Source organism: Ambystoma mexicanum, chromosome 13 (genome assembly GCF_040938575.1).
Source record: "Ambystoma mexicanum isolate Mex_15411 chromosome 13, UKY_AmexF1_1, whole genome shotgun sequence".
Lineage (NCBI taxonomy): Eukaryota > Metazoa > Chordata > Amphibia > Caudata > Ambystomatidae > Ambystoma > Ambystoma mexicanum.
This window is the reverse complement of record NC_090938.1, coordinates 86,020,122-86,039,795: the sequence shown is the minus strand read 5'-3', so window position 1 is coordinate 86,039,795 and position 19,674 is coordinate 86,020,122. Positions and strand designations below refer to the sequence as shown.

Here is a 19,674-nt window from a genome sequence, read left to right as displayed (position 1 = left end):
TCTTACAATATTTCAGCATATGCGACACAAAATGGACAAAAAGCAAAAACATATAACACATAACATGCACATGCACTACCTGCCGCTTTTATTTCTCCTTTGTTCCTGTTACTGAACACCTCTCCCCTTTCCCCGCTTTACCTACTCTTCTCATTCACTCCCCACCTCTTACACCCTCTTACTTGTTCCCAAAGAATTCTTGCTTACACGGAAAAAGAATATTCTAAATAACTACTCTGAGTCTACTCAATATACGAGACCCCTACTATTTTCTCTTTATCTTCACTTATTTATCTGCACTGGACGAGACAATGCTACGTGGCGCCGCCTTCTACCCCATTCGGGCTAGGATACCTCTTCCCCTCTTCTTCTCACTTTTTCACAAAACCTAATGGCCATATAAAGTACAGATTAGGAAAGCCTCAACCTCACTCACACACTCCCTACTCTCGGTTTTAACCCACTATCACCTGTTCTCTTGTTCCCGTATTTTCCCCCTTACCTTTCCTTGGAAACCTTCGCAACCGGCACTCACGTGTTCAGTCAAGTAATCCGAGGGTCACCATTCTCGGTCTGACCCCTGTCAGGTCCGCACCCCAACCAAGCCATGGCCCGCCTCGTCGAGCAGCTTTTCAGTCGCGTATTCGTCAACCGGGAACCCTTGACCCTTCCTTGTAGTGCGCACAGGCTGGTCGGCCGCGGAGGCGATGGTTTTGCTGGGGGGGCGTCCCAGATCACGCCACACGGTGTGGGCCTCAAGGCACCTCTCCAAATCACGTTGCAGGGGGTCACCAAATGTTTGTGCCCTCCCCATCTTTGACGTGCAAAAGAATAAAACAAACACACCCCTGACGGGGAATAAGGCAAAGAGAGTAGGCTGCGAGAGTTCAAGAAAAGGTTTTATCTGATGAATAGTATTCAAGAGATATCTGAGAGCGCTCTGCACAAGTTATCATTACATTACATTTTATAGGGTAAATGACGCAACTAACATAGGATACTATGTTGGTCCCGGATTGGTCAGTTCACTCGATGTCTCAGGTGGGGTGGCATCTCTTCATCCGGGTTGGTTGTTTGGTTGGCGGGAGGATTGACGTCAGTCATCTGCGCTATGCATGAGTGAAGGTCAGGTCGCTGGGAGGCAGGGTGGTCACTATCTAAGCTAACATAATATATTCTCAAAAAATGTATGCACTAAATAATAATTGTTCAAATACCTTCAGTAGCTTATCATGTCTCTATAAAAGCCACACATATATCTATACTATCAATAACATTGGATTATACAAGTCTTAGGTTAAGGGCCTTGACCAATATAATACACTGGTTGAAGTTAAGGTCCGCACACATAAGAATCTCTGGTCTGTGGCATTTGTTAGTGGTAGGCAACGATATATTGCAGCAGGGGTCTAATGTTAGTTGGGGATCTGCTGGGTGGGCATCATGGCATGGTCAGTGGTCTGGCACATGAAAGGAATATCTTGCAGGGACACAGGGTCACAATGGCAGTAAGTTTCCACTGGCGAGGGTGCAAGAGGGGCAACGAAACGTTGTGGAGATGTTGATCTCAGAGGAAGAGAGATGTGTTACATTTATTATTGTGTTGCAAGCATCTCCTGTTTCAGCGTGAGAATGGGCCTACAGAGTTTTCCAGTCAGAGTGAGAACGAGGGTGGGGGCCCTGTGCGTCTGGCTGTGCTGCTGCGAGAAAAGGGGAGAGAAGCATTTTCGTACTATCACAGTGAGGCCTAGTCACCAAGATGGAGTCGAAAGAGGGTACAAAAATGGATGCCCCATATCCTGCTCAGTGGTCCCATCTACGCGAAAGCCAACCAAGTTAACATTGCATAAGGGCAAGGGCCGAACCCACTACTGGAGGCACTTGGTCCGAGTTTTGTACTGAGACGTAGAGGACGCGAGGGGCCTGATGGCCCCTCGCTCCCACACAAACCTTATCAAGTCCCTTTGTGGAGAACACCTGTACTAGCGGCTTGTGGCCTGTATGTGAGTCAAACTTCGTTCCCCAGATGAAACTTCTGAACTTGTTTACTGCCCATGTGATAGGTAGAGCCTCTTTCTCAATGGTTGCATATGCTTTCTCAGCACCCTTCAGTAGGCGAGAAGCAAATGCTATAACTTGTTCCTTGCCGTCATGCACTTGACTCAATACATCTCCCAAACCCATGTTTCTGGCATCTGTTGTAATTATAGTGCGTCTCCCAAGAACATCATTTTTTAATGCCAGAGCAGATTTCAGTGCACTTTTGATATACATAAATTCTTCTTGACATTTCTCATTTCACTCGAACCTTTTGTTCATCTTCATTAATTCTCTCAGCATCACTGTGTGATCCGAAAAGTTCCTTACAAATTTGGCATAATACTCCCCCATACCTAAAAAGGTTCTAAGCTGTTCTTTGGAGTTGGGAACCACCATGTCATCGATAGCAGATGTCAGTTCTCTTCTTGGCATTACACCATCCTTAGAGATAACATGGCCAAGATATTCAATCTCACTCCTGTTGATCTTAGATTTCTCTTTACTAATCATCATGTCTGCCTTCCCCAGTTTTGTAATCACAAAATCCAGTCTCCTGTTGTGTTCCTCTACTGTGTCTGCGTATACCAGAATATCGTCTTGAAAAAATAGGACACCTTTGTCCCAATCAAAAATTCTGTAAATTTGTTTCGGGAAAACTGAGGCTGCCGAGATTAATCCAAATTGCATACTACGATACTGATATAGACCTTCCGGTGTAATAAAGGCAGTAAGATGCCTCGATTCTTTAAGCAACTTCACTTGGTGGTACACAGATGTGAGATCTATTTTAGAGAACACCTTGGCAGAGCCCTTCATTGCAAGTGATTCCTGGATGATGGGAAGCGGATGACTCTCTGGCACAATACATTTATTGAGCTCTCTTAAATCAATACATATTTTAGTTTTTCCTGAACTCTCTCACAATCACCAGAGGAGATACTCTTTTGCACAGTTCTTTCTTTACATCTTCTCTCACAGTTATTGGTACACTTCATAACTTCTGGGCAACAGGTTTACATCCAGGTTTCATTTGAATGTGATCGGTGAATCCCTTCAAATAACCAATTCCATCTCTGAACACACTTGTCCGTATCTTTTCTTGATTAACCTGGACACCTTCTATAGCAAATACCGATTCCTCAGAACTGGCATCAAGACGCACTTTGAGAAAACTCTGATGTGTCCAACTCAGTAGTGGTTATGCTCCCTTCTTTGATACATAAACTTTTCCTACAGCAGACCTCTCTTTGAAACTCAATTCTGCTTTGAACCATCCCAAAACGTCAATTTTTGCTCCCCCTTAGGCATGAGGATTAATATCTACCTCATGTAGCCATTCTGGTCCAATCTTCTTCCATTCTATTTCTGGTAAAAGGGTATATCTGGCCCCCGAGTCTATCATCATCTTAACAGGTTTCCCGTTCACCATGACTATGGCCTTTGGGCTGACTTTGATTTCTTCATCATAGTCACCACCAATTGCGAACGTACATTCTTCACCTTCATCACTTCCCTCATTACCTATCCAATTCATGTGGTTGCCCTTGGTTCTACAGCACCTATAGAGATGTCCTTTTCCATTGCAATTCCTGCATACTATTAGCAAAGCAGGACATTCTGGACTGCCGCAAAATGTGATGGACTGTCACATCTAAAACATCTCCTGGCACGACCTCTCACTCGCTGGTTGCTCTGAAATCGGTGAGATTCTGAATTGTACCCTCTGCCATATCCTCGGCCTCTCATCAGATCTCTTGAGACTCTGTGCTCTCCATATCTTTGTGCTACTGATGAATAACCATTGTTCCTTCTCCTCACACTAGTGCTAGAAATGTTTACACTTGCCACCACATTTTCTTGGGGGTTTTGCAACATATTAATAGACGATTCCGTTTTCACTGGTATTTCCTATAATCTATCTTCCAGGGTCTTAACACATTTTTCTGTGTGTGCTACCTCCATGGCAATTCTCAGAACATCTTCTAAAGTAGGATCATCTTCCGTCCAAAGTTTCTCACACACTTTGGCACTACTGCACACCAGTATAAACTGATCTCTCAGTCTCTCTTCAAGATGAGGACCAAATTTACAAGTTCTTGCTAGTTTTCTGAGAGATGTTATAAATTGTTCAACCGTTTCATCTGCCTCTTGTGTTCTATTTCCAAATGTATACCTTTCTAATATGGTGCTTAATTTCATCTTATAATGCTTATTCATTTTCAAAACACATTTTTCATACTCATTCATATCCCCACATTCTGTAGTTGATAGATCTGGCAAATCTGCTCAACATACAAGACTTGCATAATGTTGAAATGTCTTTAGCCATCTATTCCAGGGCAGAATAGGCTCTCCTACTTCAGGTAACAATAAAGTAGGGGGTGGTATGCTGTGCATGGCCATGACTCTGTCTCCAGCACCACCCCAGTCAGCTCTGTCTTCAATGACTTAAAATAGTATAGATGTACCTTTGTGATTGTTCTAAGTGTTCTTCCTGTAGCGTAATATGAACTCAGGTGTTTCCCAAAAGCAAGTTCCAAAAAAAAAGAAATGTTAAATACTGTGCCGAGGAAGAAGATATTATGATTTCATGAGGATTATGTATTCCTGCCTGACTCTTCAAAATGGCCACCGCGTGCAACGTGATGACGTTTCGCGTTGTTATGGTTACTTTCAAACCTCAAATGTACAATGTTGTGAGGAATGGCCTTCAACCTCTTTTACTTTCAATATTCGGGCATGCACATTAGGGACACAACGGAGCGCTATTAGGCTACTCACTCCCTCACCTTGTCACTTGTCGGACGTTGCGTTACTGACACTCAGCCATTCACCGACGTGGCCCCTTCCTCTGGTGCTGCTCAGCCTGCAACACGACTCGGACGTCTTGATAAGGACTTGCAGGGTAAGCCCTCGTCGCCACGTGAAGTATACACGTCAGGCAGAGGGTGTATATTTAAGTATAAATGCTTATTGGGGATATGAATGAAGGGGTGTCTTCTTCATAGTAAACCGCGGCTCTCCACTTCTCCCAAACGTGCTGATTCCCATTCTGGAATCATACAGTACTATCGTGATGCATCATACTACAATAATCTATAAAAACTCTAAAATAAAGGAAGTGCCGTACATCCCCAATCTAAGGTCTCTTTCTGTGCCTACTGTACTTTATGAGTACACTTTTATTTAACCAATCAATAACGATGTAGGTTTTGGACCAGGTATTTATTTGTTTTATGAATAGAAGTACATTTTCTTGACAAATAAGGATATATTGCCAGTAATAACCCAAAAGAATGAATCTTATACATCAATACAAAATGGCACTTTAATTCTTATCCTAGCATGATACTGAGCATATTTCTGTGTTAAAATGTAGAAGCTTAAGTTTACCAGTACTAAAAAAAGAAGCTTGCTTTGATGAAATGATGCACAAAAGTAGCTGGCACCTGGAAGCTGAAATACACGTGGCACAGGGAGATCATTGCCTGTCAATCCCATGTACTGTTTCATGTTCTTCATAACAGAGAAGATCCAGGTGGAGATTGATTCTGTGATTGGACGAGACCGCCTTCCTTGCATGGAGGACAGGAGCAAGATGCCGTACACAGATGCCGTGATCCATGAGATTCAGAGATTCAGTGACATTGCACCATTTGGTGTACCACACATGGTGATGCGTGACACCAAGTTCAGAGAGTTCACATTATCAAAGGTATTTACTTGCATGATCAATAGAAGCCTTTACGTGTACTCGATATTTCTTCTAGGTACCGGGTCAATAAAACAATATGACCATGGAAGTAGCACTAATCTACCAATAATGGACTGAGGCTGTCTACTCTTTAGTTCACACTTTAGGCAAATTGGTCATCAGACAATTGTGATCTGGATTTTCTTTCTAATATTCAATTCAATAGAAATTTGTAAAGAGAAGTGATCCAAAAAGTACTGCACATCAGTGGTTAACGTCTTATTTTTTAATGTGAGTTTTTCTATATGGATACATACATACAAAGGATGCTTGTGGACACATGTATGGCGATGAAAAGAACAAGGGGGGGAAGAGAATTTGGGAAAATTGGAAGAGTAAAAAGGAACTCGCAGGTGTCTTCTAAGAAAGGTTTATCACTGAGTTTCTTGTTCATGTATGCTGCAGCTTGTTCTTAGGGAACAAGCCTATCTCATGGGAGATAGTTCTTAAACTTGTACCAGGCCTTTGTTCCAGAAGCCCTTCTGCAATAGGCAGAGTCTTTTGAAGTTGGTGCGAGTTGTGCCTGGAAGCCAAATGCAGGCCAGTAAAGAGCAGGAACATAGGGTTTAAGGTCCAGCATCAGTGTGGCAGCCTTCTTTTGGAAAATCTGCAACTTCTTGACAATGGTCTTTGGCCAGCTAAGCAGAAGGATCTTACAGTAGTTCAGACATGATAAGGTCATTGTTGATGTCACTGGAAGTTTCTGAAATGTGTTTAAAACTGGAAGAATGCGCTTGAATACATAAAACTGAACTTGTGAGCTCTGGGATGTGTGAGGAATGGGAATAGCGTTATTAAATAACCATACCTAGGTTCTTTGCTGAGCTAGATGAGGATGGTGAATATACAAGAAATTAGGCTAATAAAAAGAATGGGATGGGGAACAGCATTGCCAACATAAATGATCTATGTCTAAGTGTCTTCTTAGTGAACTCTTGGGGAATGCTACTAGTTGATGTTGTGGCAGGTGTACTTGCTAGTTAAAATGGCTAATTCCACGCTCACGTTTCAGGAACTAGGTTCTTTTTTTCTTTTTGACCCAAGATGACATTGATGATGTATGGTAAACATGCCGCAATGCCCTGTTCACAAGGTTGTGAGGCTTCATGACACTGAGGATCCCCATCAGGGTGAAACGTGTAGGTGGTTGCCTGCACACTTGATACCTTCTCTCTTGGGTAAAACTATGAATAAAATGGTGTTACCTTATAAGACTAATTGGATTTTGTTTGGTGCCTTCAACTGAAAAGAAACCAACAATGTAGGTCTTCATGCAGTTATATGATGTATTAATGCTTGCATTTAAGAATACATTTATTGAAACTGAAGGATGATATATTGTGGCTAACTTGCAAATGAATGAGGGAATCCGATTGCCCTTGCACGTTTTTGGGTTACTGCGCCATATCCTCAGACATCAAAGCCCTTTGCGGTTGTGCTACTTGAGGAAGGGCACACATCCACAGAGAACTCTGACAGTGCCTATTTCAAGGCCCACTTGCAAATGGTACTCAGCTTTCACCCTAGCTAATGCTGTTCGAACAGCAGAGGCCATAGTGACAGCATCATCCTGGCCCAAAGTCACCTACTTCTTAGAAAATATTCAGGATTGCTGTCGATTGCTGCAGGTGATCTTAGGAATTATTTTCGTAAATTGTACTAATGGGATGCGAAGGCGCAATCGCTCCTGGGACAACATGCTTGCTGGAATATGGCTCTTTAATCATCTGTGTTCATATAATGGCATTTCTATTTAACTGTAGAAGGCTGTAGAGTAATCCTTCACAAGTTTAAACTTCCATAACAGCAGCTAACAGGAAGTAGAAAGGACTATGGGAAGCAAATAGTGATTGAAATAATAGATGCGGGCGGGCCAGTGGGGAAATTTGAATAAGGAGCACAGATATGTATCATCATAGGTGAAGTTCAGAAAAGTAAGCACTATATTTTAAACTGCCAGGCTATTATGCAAGTCTATGCAAAAAGGACGAGCACTCGTCCTTGGCACTTAAGGGGTTAAAGATAATAAGTGTTCCAGCAGAATCTGTAGCAGGGGGCTATATGTACGTCTAAAGAGAGCTGAATTGAAAAAGTGACATGGGTCCCAATAGGAGCATGTTCCAAGCAGGTGAAGTGTGTGTATGTGGCTTGGAAGCTATGTGCAGTGAGAACAGAGGCATCTGAGATCCAGATGCAGGAAGTCCTTTGTCAGCAGAGGCGTTGCTAGGGGGTGGCTAAGGGGGCTATAGCCCCTGGTCTTTTGGTTGTAGCCCCGGATAGAATCTCAGGAGCTACAAACAAAGGGCCAGCTGGCCCCCAGTCCCGACAGTTCTGACATTAGCATAGCCCCGGGTCTTTCCCAGACCTAGCAACACCCCTGTTTGTCAGCACCATCCCTGGAAACATCTGAGCCCTGCAGTGTAGCTCTGTGTAAGATTGATTTGCCTCAAGGCAGAATTTATGGTCAGAAATTAAATCAGAATTGAGTGTGAGCTTTGCATTAACGGGCTGGGGTAAACAGTGGAGTAACTTTTCTGAAAATGTTGGGGGGACATGACATCTGAAGAAAAGATGCCCCAGCCAAATGAATGGGGACAAAATACTGTGCCATGAAAGTTGAGGGGGGACAAAACCCATGCCCCCCCTAAAATTACACCCATCAGGGTAAAGTATCAATATTGATCAAGAAGTCCGGATGTGTTTGCTCAAAGCTTAGGTCTAAAGCACTTCTTAAATCTTCGGCTCTTAATGGAAGATGGTTATGGATGGGGCTGGTATGGGCATGTGTTTCAGTTCTTTTTCACTGTCATGACGAACCCGATTGTGAAGGACACAATTGATTAGTACAAAATTGATTGCAAATTTATTTCTGATTGTCCTCTTCATTTTTCAGGGGACTGAAGTGTATGCTATGTTATCCTCTGTACTCCATGATCCATCACAATTTGAAAACCCAGAACGTTTCTACCCAGGACATTTCTTGGATGAAAATGGATGTTTTAAAAAGAACAAAGCCTTCATGCCTTTTTCTGCAGGTAGCTATCTGACAGATCGAAATCCAGGATGTATATACATCGATGATGTCACGCAGTACCAATTTGACATTGGGTTAGAGATTTTTATTACATGTCCAAAGGGAATGATTTTGGAATTGTGTGGCCATTTCCCTCTGAGTTTTAGATACATTTCTAGGTAATGCTTTTTATGTTTTGAATTGTGATTCCATCAATACTGAAATGCCGCCTTGATGCAGCTTCACAGCTGTGGCAAACCTTACATAAAATACAGCCCAGAAAACCAACTATTTTCCTTTGAATTTGCAGAGGTGCGGTAAAGGTCCAAATACCACCCACCCTGCAATTTTAACTATACTTCATATCATAACTCTAAGAATTCTACTCAGAGTGTGCATGTTATTTTGACATCTTTTTACTTTAACCCTCTTTATAATATAAACAAAATATGCATGGAAGAACAATAGATTCAGTTCAGATAAATTAATTTAAAAACAACTTTTATTGCATGCTTCAGTATTGCAATCTGATTGTTCTTAAACTTGAGTTTTTCAATGCAATGTCATAGTTCGTTGTATCTTACTTTACATCAGTAGCAAGAGCAAGAGCCCATTTAAAGTCCAAGAGTTAAAATGCTAGATTACTAAAGAAATTATCGATTTTAGACTTATCAAACATATAAAGCGGCAACTGGCCACACAGAAAATGACCATAACATTGCTGGAGTTCAGTGGGTGCATTTTATCTAAGTATGGCCAATTTCCAAAAAGCCTTTAATTTACCCAATAAAGCATAGCCATTATGCTATGTTTAATTTTCCCTCCTTAATCATCATGGGAAAAGTATGGCAGTTTTCATTTCTCAAAAGCCTCACTTTCTGAATCGCACCATGGGAGATATATAAAAGTTTAATTGGGCTGGGGCATACCCTCTCTGTCACATTTCTTAAAATATGCACTATGCCTAATTTGTTTCTAATTTGGAACAAATCCATCCAGAAGTTTTGTTGTGCGCATGTTCAATGAAAGCACCTTTTTGTCTATGAGAAAATTGAAGACGAGTGGACAAAAACAGTTTTTCTTCTTTGCTTAATACATTTTGAACCGTTTGACAAATGTACCCAACATTTTCAGTTTAGTTGGGCACATACATGCCAGATATTATGTTCGGATAATTCCGGCCTCATTCATCAACAAGTCAAAATGTATCAGCAACATATACACTTTATTTGTGCGGGAAATCTGCCCTGTTCTGGTGTTGTCTGCAATTTGTTTCTATCAAACTATTGAGCGCTTAGGCGAATATGTAAAGTAAATATACTCAAAAAAGGATGACACATATTATTAACATTATTACTTTTTTGCAAACCCAGCTCGCAAGCAATGAATCTGTGTACAGGTCTTAAAGCAAATCATCGGTGGTGAGAATTTAACAAGTCAGCCAGGTGCTGCAGCAGAGTATGCTATAGTACCATCAGCATAGCCCTTCACCAGGAAGTCAGAAGAGAGCATCAATTCTGAGTATTCATCTTGCTATAATGGTACAGCAAATGAGCACACAAAACTGAATTCCCATTGCATGCCACCAAATTCCTTATTGCAGTAAAATGCATGAGTTAGCGCTGTAACCTAACGATGAAGTAGTAAATGTTTGCAAACGTATTCACTGCAAGGCTATGTCTACATCTAGATTAGTACAAATCACATGACACTGGGTGACCGCTAATGTGGCTCTATGGTACTCTGTTGCTCACTCAGCATTCTAAGGCCACATCACATCAGTATTGATGTACGCATTGGTGTGGTGTGGCCTTAGAATGCTAAATGGGCAACAGAGTACCATACAAATAAGAATACGTCCCAAATAAGAAACACGTTAGGCACAGTGCATAGTTTAAAAAATGTGACCGAGAGGGTATGCCCCAGCCCAATTAAACTTTTATATATCTCCCATGGTGCAATTCAGTAACTGAGGCTTTTGAGAAATGAAAAGTTGGCACACTTTTCACACGATGCAAATCCTTCATGTGGGAATTTTGCTGTAATGTTGCAGTACATGTGCAGCAATTTTGTGGTAAATATTGTGAGACAAATGAAACACTAACACACATGTTGTCAAAATGTATGCTAAAACACCAAAGGGGTCATTTTACTTTGAAGTCGAGTGTAAAAAGAAAGTGTAAAAGCTTTTACACTTTCCTTACATGCTCCACTTGTTTTTTAGAGGCATAGGAGTGCAGAATATCAGAGGTAGGATCTCCGATTTACTTTCCTCTGCCGATTTGGGAGAGCGTTTGGTTTTACGAGTGCATGAGATTTTCATGCAACCAAAAAAGTAAAAGATTCCAATAGAATGCGGCTCTCATTAGCACCTGCTGACACATTCCATTGGAATCCATTCTAGAAAAGTGTCTGTAAAGCACCTTTGGAGGCAATGTTTTATTTCTCCCAGAGCAGAGGATAAAAGTGAAGGGTAAATATGATTTCGTGTTTGTTTACTCTTCACAATTACACTGGGCTTTGTAAGTGTTTAACATTGCATGCAGAGGACCAGCAACAAGTAGGTACAATTGTTGGTTGTATACTGCATGCAATTTCTATTTATTTCAAAATCACCCTCCAAGTCGATCATTTTATATCAGATGTTTTTTTTTCATGCAGGGAAACACCCATGATAACATGTATGTGCTGGGCAGTTACCTGCCTCCAATTTCAAACATTTTAAAATGGAGTTTAAAAGTGAATCATAAAACCAGGCCTACACGCCTTTACTCTCCATCTGAACTCTCTGTTTTAAAAAAATATGAATACCTGCATGCAAATTATGCTTTGCATGCAGCATTTACAAGTATTCCTTTGAAATCTGCATGCTTTTATCAGGTGCTAAACACAACCGGATTCCATGAAAACCCACTGCATTGTTGACTGCATGAACATCTCTTTTCAGAGAAAGCTCAGCAGCAATGCTGACTCCATCTGTTGCTTATTCTTGCTTCCAAGTGTCACTCAAATGCATGGAAATCTAGAAGTACATTCTAATTTGTTAACGCATTACTTTTACGCCTTGTTTTGCACTACAAGGCTTATAAAATCACCTCCCAAATAATGCACATATCCCCTTCCTAATTCCTCATCATCACAAAGTGGACAGTTTCAGGCTATGGCAGGAAATACCTGGCCTAGAATATAACAATTGGTTGACTATGTTTTTCCAATTGATCCTTTGATATTTTTAAACGTAATTTACAGGCAGAACATGTTAATGCAAAGAACAGTAATCCAGACTGTCACCCTGTTCAAATGCAGGCCTTGAGGGTGGCGGTGATGTGGGAGGATCTCTTGTCCTGAGGCTGAAGTTTTGTTGCCAAGTAGCGATTTTTATCTTTAAGTGCTGGTTGTTTTAGTAGCCTCAAAGGCAGGTGTAGAAAGCATTCGTGTAAAGCAAGGACTAGGATGCAGTGGAGCTATGTTAGGTGAGGACAGGTTTTGAATAGCATAATAATGGTATGGCTCTGATCCATGTAGGAATCCAGGGTGGAAGCCGAAGTGGGGGAGGAGATCAGGTGTTCAAATTGGCACAGAGGCAAGTGTTTAGGGTGTAGACTCAACATGCTGCAATGCACTGGCATTGATGTATCCATTTTTGCATACAGATTTATTTAGGAACCTAAGATATGATATGATAGGATATGGCATTTATAACGCACCTATACACAAGACTTTCAAGGTGCGCCAGACAAGGGAGGGGGAATAGAGAGAAGACAAAGACAATGGCCCTCATTCCGAGTTAGGACTACACCATGGAGTAAATAGCTCCATGGTTGGCAACCATGGAGCTATTTACTCCATGGAATACCGGCATGGTGAATGGAGTAATTACCGGTCCATTCCAAGGTTGGATGGACCGGTAATTCCCCATTCACCATAGCCCTTCCCCATCCCCATTTCTGCCCCCATAGGGCTCAATGGGAATGGGGAAGGAGGTAATTACGGCACCGTAAATTACAGTGCCGTAATTTACTCCAAGGTCACTTTGCGGGTCCCGTAATTTACTCCTGCTAAAAGCAGGAGGTAAAGAGGGACCCGCAAAGGGAACTCGGAATACGGAGTTAAGGGATTACCGCCATCGGTGCCCTTACAGGCGCCGGTAATCCCTTACCTCCAACCTCGGAATGACCTCCAATGATCTTACTAGGCCAGGTGACATTGAGATCGCGCAAGTGCAGGGGAGGCGGGAAAGGGAAAAGTGCGGGAATGAAGGGCAGTGCAATACATAGGCTCAACAGTAAAATAAATAGGAACAATAGGTAAAAAGTGCGGCCAGCTTGTGGCATTTGAAGGGGTAAGTGCAGACATCAAGTGTCAAGAGCTTCTATGAGATTGTAGGGATACAGAAACAGCCTTCATGTGCAGGTTTTGCAAGCAAAGCATTGCAGGTGTGCAACTGGCGGGGGAGAGGACCTGGGCCCAAGATCAGAGGATAGTTAGGTGACCAGTAGAGATTTAGTCAGGAGTTCAGCATGGGAGAGGAGGAGAGAAAGCAGAAGCAAAGAGGAAGGTATTGAGGTGCTTCTGGAACCGGAGCTGGTTCTCCTCAAGTTTCAGGGAGGCAGGGAGGCTGTTCCAGAGAGAGGCCCCAGCCGAAGAAAGAGATCTACCACCAACTCGTTGCTTGGAGAAGTGACTGACCCTGAGGGAGTTGGAGGCAGAGTAGCGAAGAGCTTGAGAAGGAAGATATTCAGGAAGAGAGAGTTGAAGGTATGCAGGCCCGAGGCCCCAGAAGGCCGTGTGGACAATGCAGAGGTGTTGAACTTAATCCTCGCAGCCTATGGGAGCCAGTGCAGAGATTTCAGTCCCCTGGGATATGATCCATGGGCATGAGGCCAAGGACACGTTTCACAGTCCTGTTCTGGATGAGTTGCAGAGGACGGAGGTCAGAAGCAGGCAGATTTAGAAAGATGCTTTTGCAGTAGTCCAGCCTCGAGAGAACCAGAGCTCTGGAGACAGTGAGCTTCTGGGGGAAGGAGAGGAAAGGAAGAATACCTCTGAGGAGGTGCAGCTGGTAGTGTGACTTCTTAGAAATGTCAGAGACGTGAGGAGAGAAGGAGAGTGTGGAGTCGAATTTGGCCCCGAGGTTTTTAGCCTCACAGGTGGGAGCAGGAGGAGGGCCAAGAGAGGCCACCCAGAGTGCGACAGGAAAGGAAGGAGCAGGTGTGTCAATGAGAAGAATCTCAGTCTTGCTGGCATTAAGGCAGAGATCATTAGTGTAACACCACTCCTGGATAGCCGACAGATAGTCAGAGATGAGAGAAGGAGAAGAGATGGTGGAAGGGAGCCTGAAAATGAGTTTAGTGTCATCCGCATAGCACTGAAAGTTGGGGCAGAGAGCAGCAATGCAGTGGGCAAGAAGTACCAGATATTGGTTAAACAGCCAGGGAGAGAGGTTAGACCCCTGGGGAACACCACAGGTAGAGATAGAGATAGAGGAGAGGAAGGACTCAAGTTGGACCTGGGAGGGTCGATCGGAGAGGAAAGAGGTCTTCCAAGCCAGGTCCTGATCGGTGATACCCAGGTTATCATGGAGACGGTTGAGCAAGATGGCATGGTTGACCGTGTCAAAGTGAGAAGAGAGATCAAGTAAGATGGATATAGCTTCATAAGCCTCACCCAAGGGCCGTAATGGGCATTATGGGCCCTGAAGACCGAGTTAAAGTCAGGGTGCAGTGCAGACTTTTAACAAGGTATGAGGGCCCATAATGACGGTATGACCCGAAGGCGAGGTCTAAAAAGCGATTAGAACCCATGGGCAAGCACCTCAACATTTTATGTGAAAATATATACTTTTTAAATATTTGGTTTTCACAGTGAGGAGGGAATAGGCACAGGGAAGGTAAGGGAGGGAGCGCAGCCTGAGGTGAATGCTCAGGCTCATGAATTGGGAGGAGTAAAGGACAAGTAAAGGGTTCCCTCTCTGACTTCACTGCAACCCCCAGCCTTCATACATTTAAACAAAACAAAAAAAAGCAGTAATTTGTAGGCAAATGTTACTTTAAAGAAGGCTGTTAAAGAAGGCCGTTAGAGGGGGGGTGAAGCAGTATTAGTGCTCGACTTTCCGAGCTACAAAAAAGCTGTATTGCTGTATTGCATGAGTGTCCTGGCTATGAGGATATTTTTAAGTGAACTTTATGTACTGGACTGTACAAAACAGTTGAATCTAATATTTTGAAGATTGCCTTCCCTTGCACAAACATCAATTATACAGAAGTTGCTCGACAAATTGATGGATTTTTTGTTAGGATGTTTTATTAGGATAAAGAAACATTTAATATGTACAAATTGCTAGAAGTCTAGAGTTGAGTGATGTATGGGCTTTATCTATATGAAATCTAAAAATAATTTCTATATAATATCATATGCCCCTGATGAAGAGTGAGTTTCACTCGAAACGCATTGGGCTCTCTTGGCATCATCACCATGAATAAAAAAGAGGATTCTTGTGATAAATCATTGTTTGAATTGTCATTTTGTACCCTGTTTCTTTTACAATAACACATTTACAGGTGGCATTTACAGGTGGCAGAAGCATTCCCATGAAGTGTGCTTGTGGATAATCAAAGCTATTCATCCCTTCTCCTCCTTTGAGGATAGGGTGGTGAGCCCACTCCCCAAGACTCTCCCTAGTGGTATGGGTAAGTGGGAGCTCACTGGGTGGACTCCCCTGTAGGGGACAAGGACTCCTGTTCTCTGTGAGGAACTCTCTAGAACATACATCATTATGGCACATATGGGCTTGTCAGGTGTAAAAAAAACATTGGAAGCTCCAGGGACCTTGATGGAGACAAAACTAAAATATCCCATTGTGCACAAAAAGGAGGATCTGTCTCTTTAAGTGGAGATGTGCATTTACCTGAGATGAGGAGGTTGGTGGAGAAGAGTACACTGAGTAGAAACAAAGCACGACCATAGAGAGAAGAGCATAAGAAGGAGAAGCCCCCTGGTGAGTTGACCCATGGAGGAGGTGGAGTCAAGGAGAGCCGCGGAGCCCACAACTTTAGTAGGAGTCCTCGGCAGCAGAGGAAAAGCTGGAAGGTTGGCGTTTCTGAGGAGAGTGCACCAAAGATGGGAAGCCTTATCCCTGTGGTGACATGGCCATGAGGACTGACAACTGACAAGCACCTTGATGTTTATATAAGCAGGGGAACCCCTCTAGCAATAGGGAGGGATAGGCCTTATTCTTCTTATTTTAATAAACTACACACAAAATGTCCTTCAAGTGTCTACCTCCTTCTTCTGACCAACCACAGCTTGTGCAATAGCACACAGATGAGAACCAGTAGTGAGCCAATTTATGAGGGTGTACAAATTAGGACATGTACCAGGGACAAAACAAACAAAAACAAAATGAGTATAAGAAAACAGTGATTTACAAAGGTAATATTAAACCAAGGGGGCAAGTGCTTCAAACTAAAGGGAGTAGTATATAAATATACAAAATAACATTATTAAGCATCACTGGAGGCAGTGGTTGTTGGGATAGGGAGAATGGGGGAGAGGGCATGGGATCTCTCTCATTAGCAAGTAATTGAAGTTTAAAACAGGCTTTGTAGAGATACACAGTTTGGCTGGATTTGATTTTTATGGGCAGTGGGTCCCAGCGGACTGGGGCGAATAGGAAAAAAGATGTGCATAGTTGCTGGTTACCGTGTTATAGTAATGTGCACAAGTGGCGTCAAAACACTGTATTATAATTACATTCAATTGTAACAACAAATACATTTTTTAACATTGACTGGAATCGAAATAAACAGAATTACATTTCTTTCGGTCTTTTCTGACTCTAGGGAAACGCCTGTGTCTTGGAGAAGGAATGGCGAGGATGGAACTCTTTCTATACATCACCGCAATCCTCCAGAACTTTCAGCTCAAATTCCCAGGGGATCCTGAGGGAATTGACATCAGGCCGAGACAGAATGGATTATCCAGCATTCCAGTGGATTATAAACTCCAAGCGATCCCCCGGTAAAGATGGCGCAAGCATCCGAATGAGTGAAGGAGAGGAAACAGCATCCTCTACAGCAAATAAAAGAAGTATTTTCCCCTCTGTTCATGACCTCCACAACATGGCTGAAATTTCATTCAAAGTTTACCAAAGAAGGGTTCTTTGTTACAGAGCTCGAACCCATATGTTCTGTGTATTTTGAGCCTATAGTTCATTTCTGTACCTATTGAACGATTAAAAGAGATATTCTGGATTTTAAACAAAATGTTTTGTTCATGCCTGAAGCTTGTACTGAAATTGGGGCTGGCATTTAAGTCACTGTAGACTCTTCTTTAGAGTTAATCTATCTGAATCTCCTTTCATCACATTAAATTAAATATCCAGGAGTGAGATGGAGTGGCTCCGGTTGATTTGTAGTGAAACAGCATTCATCTGATATCTTGGAAGGGCTTCATAAAGAGCATGAAGGGTAAGAGAAAGGGTTGGAGAAATATGACTGTGTGTGTGTGTTTTATTGTTTGTGTGTTTGAGGCTAGATATGGAACTCTCAAGTGGAAACAGGTTGTACAGTACTTTTCAATGTAGATAAGACAGCACATTATGTAATGCATTACAATATCACATTAGCTCAGAGACTTGGAGGGTCTGTATATAACTACGAGGTTGAATGTTCAAATTTGAGAAGGACAAACTAGGTATTTAATTCTTCCGAAGTTGATCAAATAAACAGAGGCAGTTGAAGAAGGTACTTGTTAGGCTTCAGAGAAGATGAGAACTTGGTCGGGTCAATTAACCAAATACCTGTTTCCTCCTTCATTCTCCTGAGATCAGCATAAAAAGTAAAAATAGTTCAAAAATAAAGACCTACTACTATTTGGAGATTTCCTGGCAGAGACATATTCCAGAAAGGCCCATATCGTTATGTGCATGATGTAGCCTTCCTGGGTTCACTGAGGTTAGTAGCCTTGCAATCAGCAGAGGTAAAGGCTGTTAGGCAATTCCCTTAAAAAGGCCGCTAGTTTGGGAACAGAGTTGTTCAATTGTCAATCAGGCATGGTGCTGCCATTCAAACCCCTGATATCACTTATGTGAGTACCATTGAGACTATATTACAACAACAGGGTACATTTCAAAGCATGCATTGAACATTTGCCTTACCTAACCGTTAAACAAACAGTCGTTTTAGCACAACATAAGGTGGTTTTATGGACTAAATTGTCATGTGATTAAAAGAGAACAAGTGGGAAACAATATCATGGCTGTCCCAGTAGAAGAACACCCTGACCCTAACAGGAGTGCCTGGCACTAGATGGCGAGTGGTGCACCGCCTATCTAACAGGGCTCGTGGAAGAGGAATCTATCCCTCAATGCTACCAATTGAATAGATTATGTCAATTATATTTAAAAAAACAGCAACCAGAGGACAACCTAGCGATTGTTTTTTGCAAACTAGACTGGTTATTAAATCCTGTCGGAATGACTGGTTATCTGCTGTAAAAATCTGTGACCTTGGGATTTCTGTAATGAGTTTATTCACCCACAGGAATCAAATTGTACTAAACACAGGTTGTGATCGAAGTAAGAAAGGAAGAAAAAGTTCCGTCCAGCTGGGACACCATAAAAGACTCACTGCAGGTGAGTGTGATTATACTTCTTAACGTATCCCTCTTTATTGCCTGGGATATCTTATAGGTCACGAGGTCCCGCATGAGCTGTAGGTCGACCAGTTTCAATGGCGTATATAGGCGTATATAGTTAGGCCCTCTTCTTCAGGACCGTTAATTGCTATTGGTGATTCCGATTCCAGCGTGCCTCTGTCATTGATAGTGCAGACGAGCACCTCCGTCCCCAGATCTAATCAGTGAGAACAGTGTGGTTCAGGGTGTGCAGGCTTTTAATTCCATCTCTGCATGCCTCACAATTCTTGCCGTGAAGGTGTATAGGGATGTCTATTGATCCACCGCCGTGCGCTCCACTGGAAAAATGGGCGTCATCCCTACCATTGAGACTGACCATGTTTAAATAGGCTGGTATTAATGGTGTGCGCAGAGTTATCCTTAAGACAGGTACATACCTCATACCCACCCCTCGTCTGCTCCAACTGACCCTCTTCCCTCCCTTCTTATCCCTAAGATCTACCCTCTTCTTATTCCCTACTTAACTTCCTTCTTCAACACCTGTCTTTCCTCAGCTACCACCCCCTCTGCATTCAAGCATGCCACCATCATCCCTATTCTGAAGAAACCTTCTGCTGATCCCCTTCTTGCTTCTAACTTCCGTCCAAACTCTCTTCTCCCATTCCTTTCTAAACTACTTGAACACCTTGGCTATTCCCAGCTCTCAACCTTTGTCACCAATATTTCTCTCCTACCCACCTCTCAATCTGGCTTACGACCTAAACACTCTCCTGAAACGGTCCTCACTTACATTCTTAACTCCCTTCTCGCCGCTCGATACTCTAAGCAATCATCTGTCCTAATTCTCCTTGACCTTTCTGCTGCTTTCGCCACTGTTGATCACCCACTTCTTCTGAACACTCTTTCTTCCTTTGGTTTCAAAAGTTCTGTTCTTAACTGGCTCTCCTCTTACCTCTCCTCCTGCTTATTCGCTGTATCCTGAGGCAGCCGTTCCTCACCTACCCTCCCTTTGGAATATGGCGTACCCCAAGGTTCGGTTCTTGGCCCTTTCCTATTCTCACTATACACCTCTCTCCTTGCCCCTTTTATCTCTTCATTAGGTTCATTAGGTATTTCTCACCATTTCTATGCTGATGACACCCAACTCTTCCTTTCCTTCGCTTCCTTCTCATCTGATCTCCACCTTAAACTCTCTTCCTGTCTTACTGCCATTAAAAACTGGATGTCATCC

General features: G+C 42.6%; 1 pseudogene; it reads left to right on the top strand.

Moving 5' to 3' along the window:
- LOC138520909 (cytochrome P450 2A13-like) overlaps positions 1 to 17,148 on the top strand; it is an 87,382-nt pseudogene extending 70,234 nt beyond the window's left edge.
- Positions 17,149 to 19,674: the final 2,526 nt, after the last annotated feature.